Genomic DNA, 20,367 nt, shown 5'->3' on the forward strand with positions numbered 1-20,367 from the left:
CAATGCGTTCAGTATTCATGCTGACCTTCAGCTGGAGAAAAATGTCATTCCTTTTGATTCATTTGGATTTTGGTATATTTCAAATTTATCTAATGTTTTCAGTACAAGGCAACTAATCTCAAAAAAAGCTTGGTTTGAAAGCTTTACAAATGTGGTAGTTCACACAGGACAAAGAAGTAAATGAGTGAGTAAAGAACGAGAATTTTCCCTCCTGTTCAAAGACAAGCTGTATTCATACACCAGTCTCTAGACCTCATAATCTCTCAGACGCTGCTGCCTCTATCCGCCAGGCCTAGCTTACAGAGCAGAGGTGAAGTTTGCTAATTAGTTTGGACCCAAATCTGTCTAAGATACTTTCTTCTTGGGTTGTTCTTTCCTTGGGCTAGTAAGACAGAAATCAGCCTCAGAAAGAATGAACATTTTTTGCAACATTTTCCTTCTGCCACGTCTAAGCTCAGCTCTAAAAGCGAAGCTGCAAATGCAGAAAGATTCATTTGCCTTCCCAAATACATTTTGGGATAGCTCTTAGCTCTGCAGTATCAACAAAAGTGCAAGCAGCATGTCTGTGACCTCCTCTTTGCTATCTGCACAGGAGTGTGACACATCTTACTCATTTTTCCCTTAAGAAATAATTTAGAGGAACACAGGTATTTTTAAGAAATTTTTTTCATATCTTTATCATCACATATATTTTTTAAAATCCAAAAAGCATGAAAAATTTACAAGAACTCCCATTTAAAAACTCCTCAGGTCTATAGAGTGTTTTCTCCACCTGCCTGGAATAACATCATTTTGGGGAGGATTTTTCCACACGGATATATGACAAATGATGCAAAAATCCTCTTCTGACACTCCTCTATTGTATCCAAACAAGGCAGGGAGTATTTAGTAGCCCCCACCAGGCTGGGAGCTGGCTGCTGCTGAAGCTGAATACAGCATGGGAGGAAAAGAGTCCAAAAGAGGCTCCAACAGGAGGCTGAAGGAGAGGAGCAAAACCCCCCCAGACCTGCCCCCCACCTCAAGCTCTTACTCAGATGTAGCCTTGCTCCAATGCACAGTGCAGATTGCAAGCGCCTTTGCAGTGACTGGGAAGGATTGGATCGTGTCCTTCTCTCCAAGTGTCAAATTTTTGTGGTTCATTTGTTTGCTTTGTTTTCCTTTAACAGTACATTCTAACAATATTATTTTAATTAAAGTCATATCTATATACAACTTTGACTGCATCTTAATGAAGGCTTTTTGTTGTTGGTTTGGGGTTGGTTTGTCTTGGGGTTTTTTTTGGTCTGGTGTTTTTAATTTATAGTTAAAATATCTAATTACCAAAGAAAATATAATGAAATCCACTAAATGTGAAACAACAAACAGCAATTCCAATTAGCAGGGGGGACTGATAAAAGAATTTACATTTCCAAAGCTGCAGACAGATACTTTTTCTTATTATGTTACCTACTATTCATTTCATGCTATCAAAGTTCTTTTGCACAACAGAGAAGCATTTATAAATTCCAGCCATGATTCTTCTCCCAGATAAGCAGCACTGAGAGGGAAGGAAGAAGTGGGCAGCAACGAAAAAAGAAACCTAGGAAGTTTCAATGAGAGCTCATGGGCAGAATACTAGGAGATTTTTGCCCCTTTCCGTTTTTCCTACCTATCTAAATCCCATATACAGGCTTAGTCCACAGGAGTGCACTCAAATCCATTGGACACTGTTGTAAATGTTGACTGTAGAGCTCCTATGACTCCTGTAAAACACTTCACCTGCACATAGGAAAAATTATGCCAGAAGACATCTGACTACTGCTGCTTTCATTGATTTTACTCCCAAGAAGACTAATCATCTACCACAATGTCACTCTGCATCACTCTGGCGAGAAGCTGCACTCAGCTTTTGTTTACAGACTTTTTTTAATTATCTAACGTGTCTCCTGCAAGTGAAGGAACTATTACGCACAAAGTAGCAGCACTGTCACCATCGCAGCATTCAGGCAGACTCTGGAAATGATTAGCCCAACACGATTTCTTACAAGAGTGAATTGCAAGCTATCCATTGAAAAAAGAACAAACCTCTTTTCAACATGAAATGGCAATTTAACAGAATTTAGGTGAGAAACAACAGTTGTAATGAAGATACTTTAGTGCTTATTACATAAAACCCGTCTCAAAATTCAGTTCTGTGGCAAGTTTTAGCTTTGTCAGACAAAATTTTCAGCTGACATAAAATCAGACAAATCAGATAGAGCAAAGGATTTTTTCATGTTTCAATTTTCAATCCTAAGAGCCTGAGGGGGAAAAAAAAAAGTATTAATTTCTAAACTTCTACAGGAAATCCAAAACACTTTGTTTAAAGAAATAAAAAATAGGATTGTGGAGGACTGTTGATTTTTGTTGAACTGCTTTTGTGAGAAACTCTCTTCTTTTTCTCCCGCCATCCTTTTTTTGGTCCCCTCTCCTCTGCCTGCTCCGGGGGGGCTCTGGCCAGAGCAGTGGCAGCCAGGAGAGCACTCCCACTAAGGGCGGCAGTGAGGTTTAACTCTGGCTCCAGTTCCACAAGTCAACCCTGTTGCTTGAGGCTGGGGGTGGTTGGGAGCAGGGTAGGTGGCACAGGAGCCAAACTCACCCAATTCAGGCAAACCCAAGCATTTCCTGAAATAATCGTATCTGGCTGGGGTATGGGTACCCCAGCACCTTTCTAGTGGGGTCCTCTCTGTGGAAACTTGGGCACACAGGAGGAAAGGCTGTAGCAAGAAATGGCCTGTAAGCCAGAAACACAGAGCAGTACTGTTTGCTGCCCGGATACCCTTGCCCAAGCCCTGGGAACCCTCCTGACAAATATTGCGAAGGTCAGCTATAGCTATCAATAACAATATGCACCACCAGCTCTGATGACACCATCAAAGAAAAACACAGCTGATTTTATCCTTTTCCTGAGTCCTCTAAATCTTAATTTTGATCTGCTTCATCTTTTCTTATTTTGTTATTTCACCTCCTTTGTATTTTCTGCTTGCCATCCCAAAATGCTGGGTACTGCTGCTGTGCACTGGTAGAAAGACGTTCTGCTCCCCAAAACTCCCTGTAATTCAGTGGTGTGGGAACAGATTCATGTAGCCACATGTAATTTGTATAGCACTTTGGGACCCTTCTGGAAGAAAGACACTATAGAACAGTCAGATCATTTGCATTATAAAGGTTATGGTGGCTGTTTCTTGGATTAGACACTTTAGGTTTGTATTATGTTTCTATGTCAGAAGAAATAGGAGCCAAAATGGAGAAAAAAGTCTTCCCCGCAGTCAGATATGCATTCCATATATTAAGTACTGTATATTCATTAGGATTCTGATTTTCCTTTCCACTTCCAACACACACTTATTTTCCAGATTCTGTTTCATTGTTTAAAATCAAACCTTTTGAACATTCAAATTAAGGTGTTGCTTTTTTAGCTTTACATAAACATTGCTCTTTCACAGCAGTAAAGCCAACCTCAGAGGCAATCACAAGCATCCAGCTTCCCAGATCATTAGATGAAATAACACAGTCGCTCTCTCGATGGGAGAGTCCTCCTGTCACAGGGGGAAGCATTCATCAGTGCCTTCTACAAACCAGTATCCTGGAAGGGTCAGTGAGGTTGTTCTGAGGCAAGATGTCAGATCACTTCTTCCTGGGGAAAAAGCACTTGTGGAAAAAGGAGACTGAGGTAAACATGGAGAATCTTAAGTTTTGAATGAAGGAAACATCATAAGCAAAGAAGGGGTTAATATGAAGAGAAGTATAAGGAAGATGATTTCTGAATCCTCTAGCCCAGATGTACAACTGATAAAAATAAGATTAGCTTCATTGACTTCAAGCCCCAGTTTATGCCAGATAAGGATCTGGCTGACTTAATTTTAGCCCTTACCTTTTAAAATGATGAAATGACACTATCTGTGGCCCTGTCTTCAGCAACAGGTGAGCAGAAAATATTCTGTACCAATAATAAGAATCCATCCTTTTTAAAATAGCTTTTAGCTTCTCTCAATAGTTCAAAAATGCCCCACAGCGTTTTCTTACCCATATTGCAGTACCAGCTTCTTCCACGTACAATAGGCTTATTCCAGAGTTTGTTGGAATTACTCCAGATACTTTCAACAGCAAATGACAGTATCCCTCTGACCAAACTTATATATACATACCATACGCTCCTCTGCCAGCACAACAGTAAACTGTCACATTTTCATGCCATTTCATATAAACAGACCCTTTTCCTTCTTTTAACTATTTCTTTATAATGTAGAAGCTGTTCAAAGTGATAGTTGGGGGGGGGGGGGGGGCGGCCAGGGATGGGACATTCAGAGATTATATGTACAAAAAGAACATCCTCTTTTAAGATATTCTGAATAAGTCCTTAAGTTTATATACTTGCAGTGTTAGAACTGACTTGATCTGCTTCCTTATTGCCTGATGGCCTAATTATACTGCACTTTCTCCCACTTGGAGACAGACCAAAAGTCCACCGCAGCTACTGCAAATCTAGCGTTGGGTCAGGACCCGATTTCATAAGAAAAGGAGTCTGTCTGCAGCAGGACTTACTGCTGGTGCAAGCAGCTATTCAGTGTGGGTATGGATGTCACAATCTGGTCCTGAGTATTTTTAAATGCATTCTTCCATAACTAATCATGCATGTTCTAAAAAGTTTGAGCAAAGTCTTTAAAAAAGATGACACTACAGCAAGCTACCCTAAAGCATACCACAGTAGAGAGTGTGACTGTTATCAAATAAAACAAAATAGACATCTGTTATTTAAGTTATTACAAAGCATTTGGTGTCATACTCAATAAATAATACTCCAGGAAGTTTAAATGTAATCCTGATGGACACTTAGCAAAAAATAATTTTAAAATTAATAGCATATGTGAAGAGTATCTAATGGTTTTTCACTCTGAAAAATGAAAGAGAGCTATTTGTGGCAGAAATTGACATTCTTCCAGTTATTGCCATGCTAGGGTAGCTGTGCTCCAATACAGTATACCATGTGCATAAAATATTCTCACAGTTTAATGTGGGCCAGAAATGTAGGAGAGGGGGAAAGGGAAAGGAAAAAAAAAAAAAAAAAAAAAAGAGGAAGAAAAAAACCCACCACTGATGTAGTTAGGAATTCCAGGCTGCTGGTTATTAAAGTGCCCTTCGTTCACCTGCTACATCCAAATCACAGTGCAGTGATTGGCGTTTGCTCTCGTAAGCGGGTATTGTGTAAGCAGTGGGCAGCTGGAACCCTCCGAGAATCTTCACTTGTCAGAGATGAATCAATCACCTCAAAAGATGTCAGCATCTGCCCAAACCATTTTATATTAGAATAAATGGCAGATGGTGGTGTTTTTATATTTAATCAGTTCCACCAAATGCAGTTTCATCTCTTATAAAACTAAACCATCTGCAGTGTGTAGGTGTACAAATCTAGCTAAATGCCCACTGCAGAGCCTTTCCTCTTAAAGGTAAACTGTACACATTTAACATTTGTGGATGCTAAGTTCAATACATTTCAAAAGCTCTAACAAAACTGCTCTGTTTTTATAAAACCTCTTATTTTTCTAATTTAAAATATTTGGTATCACTGGTCCATGCCTAACTGTCAGATTTGAATCTTATTATGTAAACTGCTCATACTTGAAAGTATTAAAATACTTTCTATGAAAGATTGTTTCTCCCTTCTTTCTATATAACTGTAAACCTCAGGTCCAGCCTCATAAAACATGGCACAGAAAGAGACTTTGCAACTTGTCCTGGACAAAAGACCTCAACAGCAGTATGACACAGAAAAGGTCCAACCTGGCAGGATTAGACCTGAAGATCTTGACTTTGATAAGGATTTATCTTTATTTTAGCATGGCTTTCAATACTATCTCATAGAACAGCCTCATAGACAAACCGATGAACTACAGACTAGATAAATGGACAGTGAGGTGGACTGAAAACTGGCTGAACTGTTGGGCTCAAAGGGTTGTGATCAGCAGCATGAAGGCCAGATGGAGCTCAGTCATTAGTGGAGTACTATGGGAGCTGATACTGGGGCCAGTACTGTTTAACCTCTTCATTAAGGGCCCAGATGATGGGGACAGAGTGCACCCTCAGCAAGCTTGCAGATAATACAAAGCTGGGAGGAGTGGTTGATGTACCAGATGATTGAGCCGCCATCCAGAAGGACCTCAACAGGCTGGAGAACTGGCCCAACAGGAAACTCATGAAGTTCAACAAAGGGCAATGCTGAGTCCTGCAGCTGGGGAGGAACAACCCCATGCACCAGTATATGCTGGGGGCTGACCAAATGGAAAGCAGGTTTGCAGAAAGACATCTTAGAGGTCCCTGGAGGACAGTAAGTTGAAGACACACCAGCAATCTGCCCTTGCAGCAAAGAAGGTGAGCAGCCTCTTGGGTTGTGTTAGGAAGAGCTTTGCCAGCAGGTCAAGGCAGATGATCCTTCCTCTGGTCAGCACTGATGAGAAACATCTGGTGTGCTGGGTCTAGTCATGGGCTCCCCAGTTCAAGAGACATGGACATACTGATGCATGTCCAACAAAAAGCCACAAAGATGGCGAAGGAACTGGAGTCCAGTTCTGCAGAAATTAGTGTTAAGTTTTCTTTGATTTTGTCCCAGTTTCTCTCTTTGTGGCAGGTCGGTGCTTTCAGTTGCATGGAGACACCCAGAATTTTAAAATAATTTCTCCAATGGCACCTGGGTGAAGTTTGGCCAACAGCAGCCTGGACAGCTGATTTCCAATACAGACAGATGGGATTTGACTGGGACAAGAGGGGCAGCAATAAAGCAGCCAGACAGCTTAGCACTGACTTCAGTCTTTGCACTTTTTCTATTTTATTCAGTCAGCACTGATGCCAGTGTGCAACAACCAGCACAAATCAGAACTACTGACATATATTGGACTCTGCTCAGACTAAAATTAATCATTAAATCACTTGGAAGGTCTAAAAGTTCCACAAGTTTCATGAAGAAATATAGCACATTCTCTATCAGAAAGAATTAGAATCCAACAATGGAAAATATTAAATATAGACCTAGCTATCTAATATTTCTACAGCTTTGGAAAGTCATCTAAAAATAAAAAATCACCTTAAGTTTAGAAAAAAGATCCTTTGCTGTGTCATAAACTTGCAGTGCTAAATACAACATTTTCCTTAGCACAGTGGCAATAAACGTGGTGTGAGGCTTTTGTGTATTGTTAAGCAACCATCACTTTTCAACCCAACAGTGGCTATACTTTGAGGAGTAACTATAGACTACAAGAAACCGGGGTGGGCGGCGAGGGGGGGGCAATGCACTTTGCACCTTTTCTATTTTTCTATAAAAAATGAAGATTTTAAAAAATAAATGAGACTGAAATGCCCTTGAAAAGGTACTACCCAGGCAGCCCCTGGAAATATAGGCACAGAAGATATAATTGAGGGCTGCAAGCATGGAAACATGCTGCCTGAAGAGGCTGGACACCCCAATAGCATCAGCAGGACAGAGACAAAACTGTGCCAAGAGCAGGTGGCAGCGGGAAGAGAAGACACTGCTCAGAAGGGTTTATACCTCCACCGTCTTCCACACTGCAGGGGAGAAGAGTGAAGAGTGGTTTGCGCTTGAAGAATCGTTCCTTCCTGGCACTGTATCTGGGGTAGAGCCCTTTGCTCCAGGTCATCTCTTATGGCTTCATGCCAGTCCCTAGGGAGCAAGCAGGAGGAGGGACCTCAGCTGGGAAGTAGGGCACCCATCTAGGTTAGCGCAGTGGTTTCCGTTTATAGCGATTCATAGAAAGCTTTTCTTCAGTTTCAGCCCAAGTGCATTCACAAACACTCCACTCAGGTTTCAGTCTGAGTTTGCCTGTCAAATACGGCTCATTTGAAATGGAGTTACTCCTGAAACTCCTGTTTACTGCCTGAAAGTGAAAACTGTCCCTATGCTGCATTGTTTAAGAGGGGGGTTTTTGGTAACCTGAGAGTTCAACACCTTTTTCTGAGTTACTGGTTTAGTCTGGGGCCTTGAATTCCCCTGAGGTCAGTCTTTTTTCCAAAACATTTTAGGACTCATCCAGGACATGTCTACGCACCTTACAAAATCCTCATTTCAGTGTAGGAATCACTTGTGGGTTTATGTCCGGCTGTCTTCACCATACCCTGGTTCAATAGATTTTGTATTAATAAGCAGGGAAGCAGGGCCAAAACAATCTACCTTTGAAAAAGTCTCTTGTAAGGGCTGTTGTCTGGGTACCAGAGCAGGGCAATGAGAAGGCTAACATCTAGGAAAAGGCAGATTGTATGTACTGGCTGCTGGAGCTAGAGCCTGGGAATTTTCCTAAAGGCAGAAGAATGAAATGAAGCATTGATACAATGCTACAGAAGTGCATACTTTTCCTCGATAAAATCTCACAGATTAAGAAGCTGGAGAGGGCAAGCTGAGCAAGAAAGAAATCGAGACAAAGAGATGGAGAAGGCAGCGGGCCAAGTAAGGAAGTAGGAACCAAATGACACTGAGCCCGTGATTCAGAGGCAGAGCTGTGCACCAGATGAGGACCAGGGACTGCCTGGAAGGCTCTGACATAGACAATGCCTGGGAGCGGTAGGGAAACAGAAGAAAAACAAGGCAATGAGTGTATGCATTCTTTCTTCTTTTTAGAAAGATACACATACACATTTTTGCACATAAATACACATTTTGAGTTCATAAATATGTACGCATACATATCTGTGCACGCACGCATATGTGTGTGTATGTGTTATTCCTTGTGCTCTTTCAGTAGAAAAGTGACTGGTGCGCAAAAAGTGTCTGTCCGCTTGCTATCAGCTGTCACACTCACAAAGAATAAATTGTAAACTCACTTTTCCAGTAGGACTGACAGTCTCGGCAAAGATGAACTGACGTTAGTCAGGCGCTTGGTGTGGAGGCCAAAAGGGCTAATACAGCTGTGAAAGCATAACAGGCTGACACACTGTTTATTGGAAAACTGCCAGAGAAGGCAAAAGAAGAGACCATGTTCCAAACCACCCAGTCAAAGTGGAGCTTGGGAGTTCACCACAAACTTGAAAGCTGAGTTTAGCACAAGCTCAGAGTTCCCTACCAGTGCTGTGACGTATTTTAAATAACAGTTTGGTATTTGTATAAAATTCTTACTTGATTTGTTCTAAGCTGCTGACGAATCATCATTCCAAAGGGACAGTCTCTGCAGTATTAATTTCATCAAAACCATTATTCAGAATTTCCAAAAGAATATTTTTTCTCCCAGAATCACACAAGTGCGTGAAAACTTCATCTACATGTTTAGCTGCAAGGGTTTGCTGTAATTACTTTAGCCACAGATCGTGCCATGAAGTGCTGGTCTTAGCCACTGTCCTCAAACCATTGAAATTAAGATATATACAGAGGTTTTTATTATGGTCTATAGGGATCCTGTACACGCAGCTTTCAGAAATGCAACACCACAAGAATAGTACTGATCTTAGCCCACCCAACTTGTATAAATATACAGCATCCATGACAAACCAAAACAAGCTGTTTCATTACTTGAAAGTTTAATGATGCTAGATGGAGAAGGCAAGAAATGGATGGTATGTGGGCAAAGGGTTACTGACATACAGAAGCAGGTCAGTTTTCTGGGGAAGAATAGTGCCAGGGATAGAAAATATTTGTCAGAAGGCACAAAGTTGTAGGCAGGGCACAGATATGAAGCTGGTAAACTAGCACAGGAAGGTGACATGGCAGTGAAGGCAACATCTGTAAGGCCCTGAAGATGAGGTTGGGAGATTCCATGTGATGCAGCTAAACGGGAAGCCAATGAGTGGCATCGAGGGAAAGCAAAACTACTACTGGATCACTTCATCTACTGTCACGTCAAGTCTCTGTGCAATTCACAGCTTACAGATCTACCAGCTAACACATTCCTCACTGCAAATTTCCAACTGAGCCAACTGTGCAGAAAGTTTTCAATTTGGCTCCACCGAGAATGCCTTTTTGTTCACAGCACGGAGAAATGCAGGAGGAGAGGGCTCCCATTTTCTGTCATTGCCATTGTACGACATTCGGCACACTGATGGTGGCATCCTTACTGGAATGCACCGTGCTTTGTGCAACCCTGTGAGGGACCCAGACGTAGAAACAACCCCAAAGTAATGCTCTCTGGATAACAGAGACCAGGTGCGCTGCGGTCATGAACAACTTTGCCACTGGGGAGAGGAAAGAGGACTGTACCAACTGCTTTGCTCTAACGATATTGCTTCCCAGCCTATTTATAGTGTGGTTTTAACAGCCATGGAGGACACATGACTTGGCTGCCCAACCTGGGGAACACAACTAGCAACGAAGGAGGGGGAGGAACAGCAGAGGTAATGGAAATCGTAACACATAGACTACAAGATCATGAGAAGTCTCTTTTGTAACTCAGTGCAGCAAACAGGGGTAGAGGTGGTGAAGTTTGGGGTTCAGAGTATAATCTGGAGTTAGTCTCACCCAACTAAATGCAAATAAACTCTTCCAGGAGAAGTGAAGCTGTTCTGCATTTATACCAAAAATAAATAGGAGCAGAGTCTCATCCAACATGATAACTACTTCTGCTGATTTCTTTTGGCTTGTTTCTTTCTCACTCCACAAAATGCTGCGTAACGGGCAAATGAACATGGAGTTCTCTTGCAATAAATTGGATGAGTGAACAGAGGGAAATCAATTTCTTTATGATGGCTCCTACTATGAACAAAACCAGAATGCCTAACGAGTGCTGGAATGATAGATGGAGTTCGAGGACAAAGTCTATTATTACATTATGTTAAACTAAAACAGCTTTGTTGACTTCAATACATTTATTCCAAATTTTGCACAGATACTGTGACTGGAATATACACAGTCTACAAAGTTGTAGAGCAGGTTCTGGAAATTAGAGGGGTTTCTGCTTCTTCTGACACTTAGAACTAAATTGGATCAATCACCAATTACACAACACATAAAAGGGGGGGAAAATATAACATTTCTAACAATGGCTATACCAGATGAATTAATAGGAAATTTCTCTAATTTATGAGGTTTAAAAAAGAATTTCTTACCTGGGTTGGAACTACAGAGAGAGAAATGAAACTTTTCAAGTACATTAAATATATCATTGAAAAATAGCAAAACATGCTCTTTCACATAATATGCAGATGACCAGAAACAGTCATGTGTGTAAGATATCCTCTACTTAGAGTTTAATTGGAAATTAAAATTAATGTCATATACAATAATTAGGACTGATGTTCTCAAACTTTTTTAAACATTTCCCTTTGAAGCTATAGTTTGCTTACCCTGTTTTATACTCTTCATACCTATTAAACTAAAAATGTGTATACATAATTATGAACAAATCCAGAATCTGCTCCAAAACCCTACTTCCAGTGATTTATAAGGTTTGAGTTGGGCTGTCCAGCAGGATCCTCCATCCCTTTCATATCCCCCACCAGTCTGCCTGCCTTAAACCTCATCACTGGAGTATGATAATAATTTGTCAGAGGTACATTAAAGGCAGAAATTAGCACCTGTATTAATACCTAATTAGGGCTTTTAAAGAATCTTCCCATTGCCATACGGTGTCATCCCCTGGCAAATCTGAAGATAGGCACCAGACCAGAAAGTGCTCTTACCTGGAGCAGTAACTCCTACCATGCTGTGAAAGAGCACTGTTCAACTAATGAACTTATTTTGCAAGATAACATGTCAATACTAAAAAAAATACAAATGCTTAAAAATTCAGAAGACATCCACAGACATTAGGATGGAGAATCTGACTCACATCAGGAAGTTACCATTTCTGGGACACTCCTCACAGTGCACATTTTTCAGAACAGATAGGGATGATTAGGTTCTTCAGTTTGCCGTGGCTGGAGATAGTGATGTTTCTGGCCTACAGACAGCAGGGGAGGAAGCGAGATACTGCTGCTGCCAATGGCATGTTGAAGCCAAAAAGGTTCCATGTTCAGTCTGCAAACATCTTTGTGGAGCAGACTTTGCAGAGCTCCACTAGCAGCGCAGCTGAAGATGGCATTTCTGACACACATTAGGGTCTAGTAACAGGGCATCCTCCAAAGCACTGATTCTTACGTCTGTATTCCTGACAAGGAATAAAGAGAAAGCCTTTCCTGATCCCTTTACTCTGATTCCTCATGTCTTTATTGTATCCTACAGGGCAGTATCAGAGGAATGGTGGAACATATTAAAACACATATGTGTATTTATTTATTCATTTAATTTACATTTGTACAAACCCAGGATCCGGGAAAAATGACTTATAAAGGGAATGTCTGTCTGCAGGCATATGGACCCCAAGCGTTACAGATGACTGCAAACTTTCTCTGAATTACAAATTTGTTGCTTAATTTTGAAACTGAAACGTCAATCTTTGAAAAAAAAATATTTTCTTAATATCCAAATGTTAAAAAAACTACTTCTGCTTATTTTCTACCTACTCACATGTTTAGCTGTTATTTTAAAAGGGGTTCTAACATCTCCTGATAACTGTTTACCAGTAGTCGTGGTTTCCAGTGACGACACCTGTGCCAGTCCTCTCCTGATTAAAAAGGGAGAAATCTCACACTATGAAGCAAACGTTCATGACTAATTTTCCCATCCAGAGGCTCAAAGTCAAAACCCAGTTTTGCAAAGTATATAAACCCACATTCATTTTAAGCTCTGTTCCCAGAGCATGTTTTTAAAGTAAAAATTTTGCTGAATGGAGATTGCCATACGCACATCTTCAGTGCTCTGATGAATCAAGTCTCAGATGCTGATGAAGTTGGAAAGCTAATTCTTATCTTGAATACAATCTTAGAAGACATCTACTTTTTAAGATTGGATTCTGAGCTCTTGATATACACTGTATATCTGTAACATCTAGGAAAATGTGTAAACACGTCTGACAAATGGGGATGAACATCTGTTGGCCACTCCTGGTTACTAAACAGGCTATCAGATTTGCATCACACACATACGTGCGTTTCCTAGCTCCCCTCAGTACATGACCTACTTGAGCTTCCTATGTGGAAGGTTATGGTTTAATCAGCAAAGTTCATGAATCGTCCTCTTTATATACTCTGCATGCTCATGTATGTAAGCTCCTACGGAACGTTTCATGCTTGCAGCCATTGCAGTAAATATTTTGAAATGGTCTGCGCATGCCAACTCCTACCTGAAAGTAAAACCACGCCATTAGAATAAATTCAGGACATTCCCTTTGTCAGCTACAGAATATAAAAAATTCTCCTGTGATTTTTACACAGGTGCAATACCCATTGGTTTAATGAGATTATACAGCAAGCAAATCACAGCAAGGTTGGATTCAAGATTTGCAGGGAGGCATTCAGTGTATCAGGCCTGCAATAGGAAAAAATATTCATCAGCTTTGCAGGAGACCTTTGTACATAGCACAATGCCTCCCAGATCACTGAACAAGTCTGTCTTATCACCTACTGCATATATGTAAAATACACACCGCCTCCTGTCCTCTGAGCACAATCTGAGGAGCAAAATCACCTCTCCTTCTGTCGACCCTGACTGGGCAATGAAACCCATTATTACCTCACTCCTCACTCGGCCTCCTCGGAGAGCAGTGTTCAGGTTTCTTTTCTCTGTGGTACTACATCAGTCACTATTACCAGACTTCAGCCTTTGCTAGATCTATTACACGTCATTCTGTAAATACGTTCACAAAAATCACTTTCCATCCCAGGTCAGGATTCAATGTGTATCAAGAAGACCTATAAAAGGAATAGAGCCATCAGACGTCACGTCATTCTGAAACAACCCCAAAAAAACAACTCGGCTTTTTGGAGGAGACAATAGGCTTTGAACTTGGTAATCACCAGTTATTCCTGATGGCTGTACGTAGGAAAAGCCACAGCCTCTACTGTTCATGGAGGCTGCAGATGTAAACCCTTCATTATTGTTTCTGCTATATAAACATTCTTTTGCTTTTCCGTGTATTTAACCTTTATGATGGCAAAGAAATTCAATGTTTAAATCAGCTTTAACTATGTTGCAACAAGGTCCCTCGAGTGACATCTTTATTTGTGTAAAAGGCAGAAGAGTTTGCAAAAATGGGGTTTAAAACACTGCTTCTAGTCCACAAAAGTATTTCTCTCACAGGGCACAACAGACAAGGAAAGAAGACAGCGTGTTCACCTAGGAAAAATACCTAAGATGGAAAGAGTTTTCAGGAATCCAGTTAAAACACAAAGTGTTATAGAGATTACAGATGTCACTGCAACCTGAGAGGACTACACAACTTGGGCAGACCCCTTTCAAGGCTATCTATCTAAATTGACTCTAGCGTCCAAGACAACATCAGAGTTGTATGGCACAAAGCCATCTCTACTCCTCTCCCACATAATGCATTTTTTGTGATGCATTGGATTTCTACATGTAAAATGACGGCATTTTTAAAGACACTTAAGCACCCTAATCTTTGAAAAACAGAAGCCCAAATAGTTTTACAAGTCTGTCCCATTATCAGCTGGAAACCTGGTCAGATTCAAGAAATCAGTAAAAGTACTTTCAGACACTTCTTTCTTTTCTCTGTTCATCATCAATATATCTTTTTCATATATTGGTCTAATCTAGACTGCAAGCTCTACTGAGGAGGGAATATGTTTTAACATTTATAGACTGCCCATATATTTATGCACTGGATGTGTTTTTATAACAATAAGTAAGAAAAAAAATCAATTATTTCAGTGAAGTGATACTTTCCTCAAACTAGCAACTGATATTAATGCCTCCAGCAATAGCTGATGCTGGCTATATCAATATCAGAGCCTTGGAAAGATCCTGGAAATTGTGCTTATGTGTTTCTCTAGTGTTTGCATTTTGGACTCTTGGAAAGTAATAAAGCATTGCAATACAAGATGTCTCTTGGCTCCTTGCTGACATAAAGGCACTCTGCTTATCAGTGAATTAAAGGCAACTTCTTACATTCACATGGCTAAACTATTACTGACATAAGACCACTACATCAAATGCCCAGAATACGTGCAAATGCACCGTACTCAAGCTTTTGTTTCATTATAAATTTCTTTGAACACTGATATAACGGCTGTATCTCCCTTTATGTAGGCTTTTTGTCCTTTCAGCTTTTTAAAGTGCTTCTCTGGCCCACGTTGCAGGACACAGTTTCAGGCATATAGTTTGCTCTAGTGGTATGCATGCAAAATGAATGCAAAATATGCAGCCAAGATAAGCCCTGGCAGGTCTGGAAAGCAGAGCAGAAGACATAATTTTGCTCGTTACTTTTAGAATCTCTTCTATTTGATAATTATACAACCAATAGAGGGAGAAAAGCACTTTTCTTTGCCAGATATACGTATTTTCTTGTAATCAGGCAGAACTTTCCAGGATGCCCACTCTGTATTTGAATACATAGGAATTCATTGTTTTATCCACCCATTTCCACAGGACAAGGCCACTAAATAATGAGACCCATAAACCTTTATCATCAAGGAAAAATACAGATAATATAGAAACAGGCAGAGCCTTTGGTGGCATAAAAGGACACCTCTAGCTAGTTAACAGGAATAACCAATGCATTCCTGATCCTAAGTGCAATGATTTTAACAGCTAGTCTTACAAAATAGATCCCATAATTAATACATTTGAAACAAACTTGAGTTGCTAGATTAGGGCACTCTGTAGAAGCAGTGGGAGCATTCATTAAATTGCGCATCAGATATCCATTGTCTGAACATGGCACTGATAGTCTTATTGTAAAGCTGATTCTCTAATATTCTTGGGATGCAATGTACTGCATTTTTTTCATCATTTCCTCTACATGTAAACTGATCTCCTGCGTTGAAGCAGTACTATTTAAAACAAAAGGGTTTGATTTATAGCCAGTCCCCAGCCTCATAAATCACACCTGCAGTGTGGTGCTCTGAGCTCCCTGTGTTCTGCCAGCATTTACGTTTTATAAATGATTTGGGTTTACCTCCCATTGTGATGGAGCCTAATACAATTGCATTCTTCTCTCCCAGCATTCACTCTTGCTGTTGCTCATTATTCCCACTGGGAATTCAGACCTAGTTTTTGCAAGCTTGTAAGGGGGAGGGGATTGGTGTTGGTGTGTTTTTTTTTTAAATTAAGGAATGTTGAATTAAAAATTTATGTTCGCATTCTGTAGCTTTTTCTATCACTAGGCATACTATGCAGCAGATTTTTTTCCTCCCCATTGACTATGCTTATATTTAAGCTCCCATTTGCTAAGCTAATGATTTGGAACTTAAGCAGGACAGCAGCTTGAAATGTCCAATATACACAGTATTTGACCTTCAGAGTAACCCAGGTATGCACATCAGCCATCCTGTGAACTGCATAAGAAGCTTAAATTCTCATTTAAAAAAAAAAAAAAAAAATCACTTGAGCCCCCCAAAAGACTAAGTGTAAGGATTTTATTCTCAGAATCCACTGAAGTGTCCAGAAGATTCTTATATAATATTTTGCAATTGTGTCTCAAGTTCTCAACCATATAACAGTTCTAGTTGGTTAAGCACAGTTCAGACACTTGAAGATAACAAGACCTGCTCCTTTAGAGCTGACAGCCTTAAGTCCTGATTCAGAGAATTATTCCTAAAGTCATGGCACCATTTAACTGAGATTGATGGGATTTGTGTACATGACTTGATTTCCCCTGTTCCAAAACAATCAGTGATTTAGTTTGTTCAGTTAATGACTATCATCACTGTCATTTTTAATGTTAAATAATACTGCTACTAGCATACCTACAGCCAACAAAGAATTAATTGTAGTTTGAGACTGGTAAAAGCAAAAAATCTAAGTCACATTTCTGTCACAAATACTCAGTACAGTTTAAATTCAGTTTTGGAGTCTAGTCTTCCAAGCATTTAAAACTGAGTCTACTATTTGATGAGATAGTTGCAAAATTTAGACTTGAGATTTGGAAGGCCGCAATGCATGTCAATGGAGATCAGGCTCAGACCTAAGCAGTTGGAAAAATATTTCTGAAATCAATAGTAGTTATTCAGAAAAGCTACTCCCTTTCCAACATAACTCACAGGTGGACTGGAATAAGTGGACCTGTTCCAGTTCAATGAAGGATTAAGCTAAACACTTCTATTTTCAAAGTAGATTAACTGAAACAAGAAGACATTTTGATTCCCATATTAGAGCTGTCCACACATGCATTTATACAGGAAGAGCTTTTGCACTTTAAATGCAAACCTTATTTTAATCCAAATTAACTTTCAAATGAAGGCAGCAAGCCTTGAATTATTGTGTCCATTCTCTGAAAATCCATATAAAAGTATTTGTATGAAGAGCAGGCTTCTGAAGTTCATAGTGTGGGCATAATCAGTTGTAACATTTTTTGTTAGGTAACGTCTAGCCTAATTTTTAGAACCTATTTTGGAATTATAATGACTGTGTAAAAACTAGTTATTCCAATAAGTGCTTCCAAAAAAGAATTCAGTGAATTCAAATGTTCTGAACAACGGTTTCAATTCTTCACTAGTTCAAAACTAGAATTTATTCTGAGAAAATAAATTTTAAAAATTACTGATAATTACTGAGAAGCAAACACCAAAATTTTTATGCCAACATTTGTTAGCTCAAGTTTAAATTTCTTGGATTTGTAACCCAAATGTGATAGAGCCATGAGGAGAAATGGTAACTCTGCAAATATTGTCCATCTGATATTTTATCTTGCTGCACGACAAGGTAGCAAAATCACTGCATGAACATCCTCCTTCATTGCAGTTATTGGTTGATCCAAAGGTCAGTTTTACCATTGGATTTAACTGCGTAGAGTGCAATTATGCAAATCCTGGTACACATACAAAAGGTTAAATTACATCTTGCTGTGTAGCCTTGCGCTCCCCCAAAAGCAACCATGTAAGGCAGGGGTCCTCAAAGTTTTTAACCAGGGGGCCGGTGCGCGGATGAAGTGGCAGGCAGTCATCTGCGGCTGCTTGGTTTCCCCCCCAGCCCCCGGCGGGGGGGCCTGTAAATACCGGGGGCCAGACTGAGGACCCTGGGGGGCTGTACCCAGCCCACAGGCCATAGTTTGAGGACCCCTGATGTAAAGCATGTAACTCCGAGCAGTTACAAGTCCTCTATTACAATTTGGTTTATAAAGTATCTTCATAAATGCAGCCTCTCATGAAGAGAAGTCCAGGATCATGAGCTTCATTCTGAAGTAGCTTCACATGCACCCACGACCATGAAATAGAGAGTTTTATTGTGGGCTTGGTCCAGCAGTATTTCAAATCCTTTTAATCCAGCTGCATGGGAGGCAGCATAGTCATGGTATATAACTTATCCTTATACATTCATTTGAAACAACCCTAAAATTCCAATGTTTTTTCCTAAAGGCAATGTCTTTACACAAGATCTTATAAAAAATAAACCTGTAACAGAAAATGTTTATGTAAAAAAAGAGATTTTTAGTTGAATGCATAAAGTCTGCTCCTCTCTCGAAGTAGTCATTTGGGTTAACTTTGAAGCTTGATTTAAATATTTGCAAATGCGCAAGATTTACTGTTGTCATTACACAAAGCAAAAAGGTATTAAATGTGCCCCAATGTCTTCAATGAATGAAACTCATTTCACTAAATGTAGACATGCTTCAGTTAATGGCTTTGTTTATAATGTGAAGCAGCAATTACAAGCTGTATCTGGAACACTGATAAACTCATCCAATCACCTCTCAGATACTGGCACGACCAGTTTAAAGGGGACTACTAAACTTCTGCCTGCTGACTTTCCGTTTGCACACACAACTGTGGTAGCTGGAAATGTGCAGTTTGATTTGCATACACAGCTTTGACTTCTTCAGACAGGGCTGAAGACAGGTATCTAGAGTTCTAGTGGAAATTTGCCCCCCTGTGATTCCTTAACACGCTAGTATTCTTGACATGATCCATCCAGCTGTTTTCCTGAGTTCACATTCATATAATAAAAAGTCTTGCAATCTGTCGTTATTGGAATCCAAATGGCTGCCCCAAATGCTCCTGTAATAGATCTGATACTTTGAAAATACATTTAAATATCTAGACCTAGCAGAAGAGGACTGCCTATGTCCACTTCTGCCGTTCGTTTACCCCTGGGAGAAATCAATACAGAAAATCAAGAAACTTGCCAAATAAATACCTGATAGATCCATTAATATGAAATAATAATCAATAAGAAGGCTTTCTTGGCAGTAAATGACTAGCTGGAGGACCTATTAACTGTGAGAAATTTCCGATGCAGCGTGGAATCTGATCCTGAAAACACTTATACACATTATCAGTTCTTACTCTTGCAAAATAATCCTGATTTGTGAGCCAGATTTGCTCATTAAAGTAAATCCTACATAGGTACCATAACATACCTATTGTTTCTTAGCTACATTAATAAAGTACCATTTTTAGACCATTTGTTAAAAAGTTCTGCAAATGTCACTTATAAAATTACTTTAAAAGAAAAAAAAAAGCAGGAAAAAAATGGCAAGCGGCTGCTTTCTTAAGAGCTTTACTTTTTAAAGTTGATTTCTATGGATACACTGCTTTGGTCCTATAATGGTCTTGCTTCAGTACAGTAAGCAGGAGGGAAACGGAACTTACCTTCAACGTTTCAGCAGGCTTAGCACCTTCATTAGCTAAGCGTTCCTCCAGTGGTGCCCAATGGGATACATTATTATTTTTTTTCCTTCTGAGAAAAAAATAATTCTTGTTCTTGTCCCAGCAGCTGATCTCAGCACAATAATAAGCAACTGTGTCATTTCTCCCCAATATACCCCAGGCAGCTTTCTCTGGCTGAGTCACACAATGTCAGCTGGTTACAAACTACTTAGCATCCCAGATCATTCATACAGAAGTATCATCACTGACTTCTCCCCTCCCCCAGAATTGAAGTTTTTAGTTTATACACAGAACCCTGTTTTCTAGAAGAATACTTAGAATGACGGAATGATTATCAATGCAAATAACGAATGCCTCTGCTCCAAAATAAATGAGTTATTAAATGTTGCATCAATCCCACCTTATCCAATTGTACATGAGGAATAATTCTCTGATGCTACAGGTTGTTCTGCCTTCTTGTTCTTTGATGAAGATGATCATTATGATCCCCAGGATAGGTCTCAAAGACATTTTTAAGGAAAGCGTTTGACAAAGACAGAGCAATCTTGGAAGAAAAAGAGCCTATACAGAAAAATCATTTTCTTTAGATGCAAAGGAGGCAGAGAAGGGTAACATATTTCTTAAAGGGTCAGTAATGGTAGACACAGCTTTTCACCTCTATATCACTAGTTCAGATGTAGCTGAGGTTGTCAGTGATAAAAAGTTGGGTGTCTACAAATGCTGATAGGATGTTTTGCAGCCAAGAGGCCGAGGGATTAT

The 20,367-nt window shown here is 39.9% G+C and overlaps 1 long non-coding RNA gene across 1 annotated transcript; it reads right to left on the reverse strand.

Annotated features, from left to right (window-relative positions):
• Positions 1 to 10,593: 10,593 nt before the first annotated feature.
• Positions 10,594 to 19,746, reverse strand: LOC130151636 (uncharacterized). The gene is made up of 3 exons (XR_008822652.1): positions 19,591 to 19,746; positions 13,559 to 13,737; positions 10,594 to 12,095 (listed from the first exon to the last, which is right to left on the reverse strand). It is a non-coding gene; the product is annotated as an uncharacterized LOC130151636 (long non-coding RNA).
• Positions 19,747 to 20,367: the final 621 nt, after the last annotated feature.

Source organism: Falco biarmicus, chromosome 6 (genome assembly GCF_023638135.1).
Source record: "Falco biarmicus isolate bFalBia1 chromosome 6, bFalBia1.pri, whole genome shotgun sequence".
Classification (NCBI taxonomy): domain Eukaryota; kingdom Metazoa; phylum Chordata; class Aves; order Falconiformes; family Falconidae; genus Falco; species Falco biarmicus.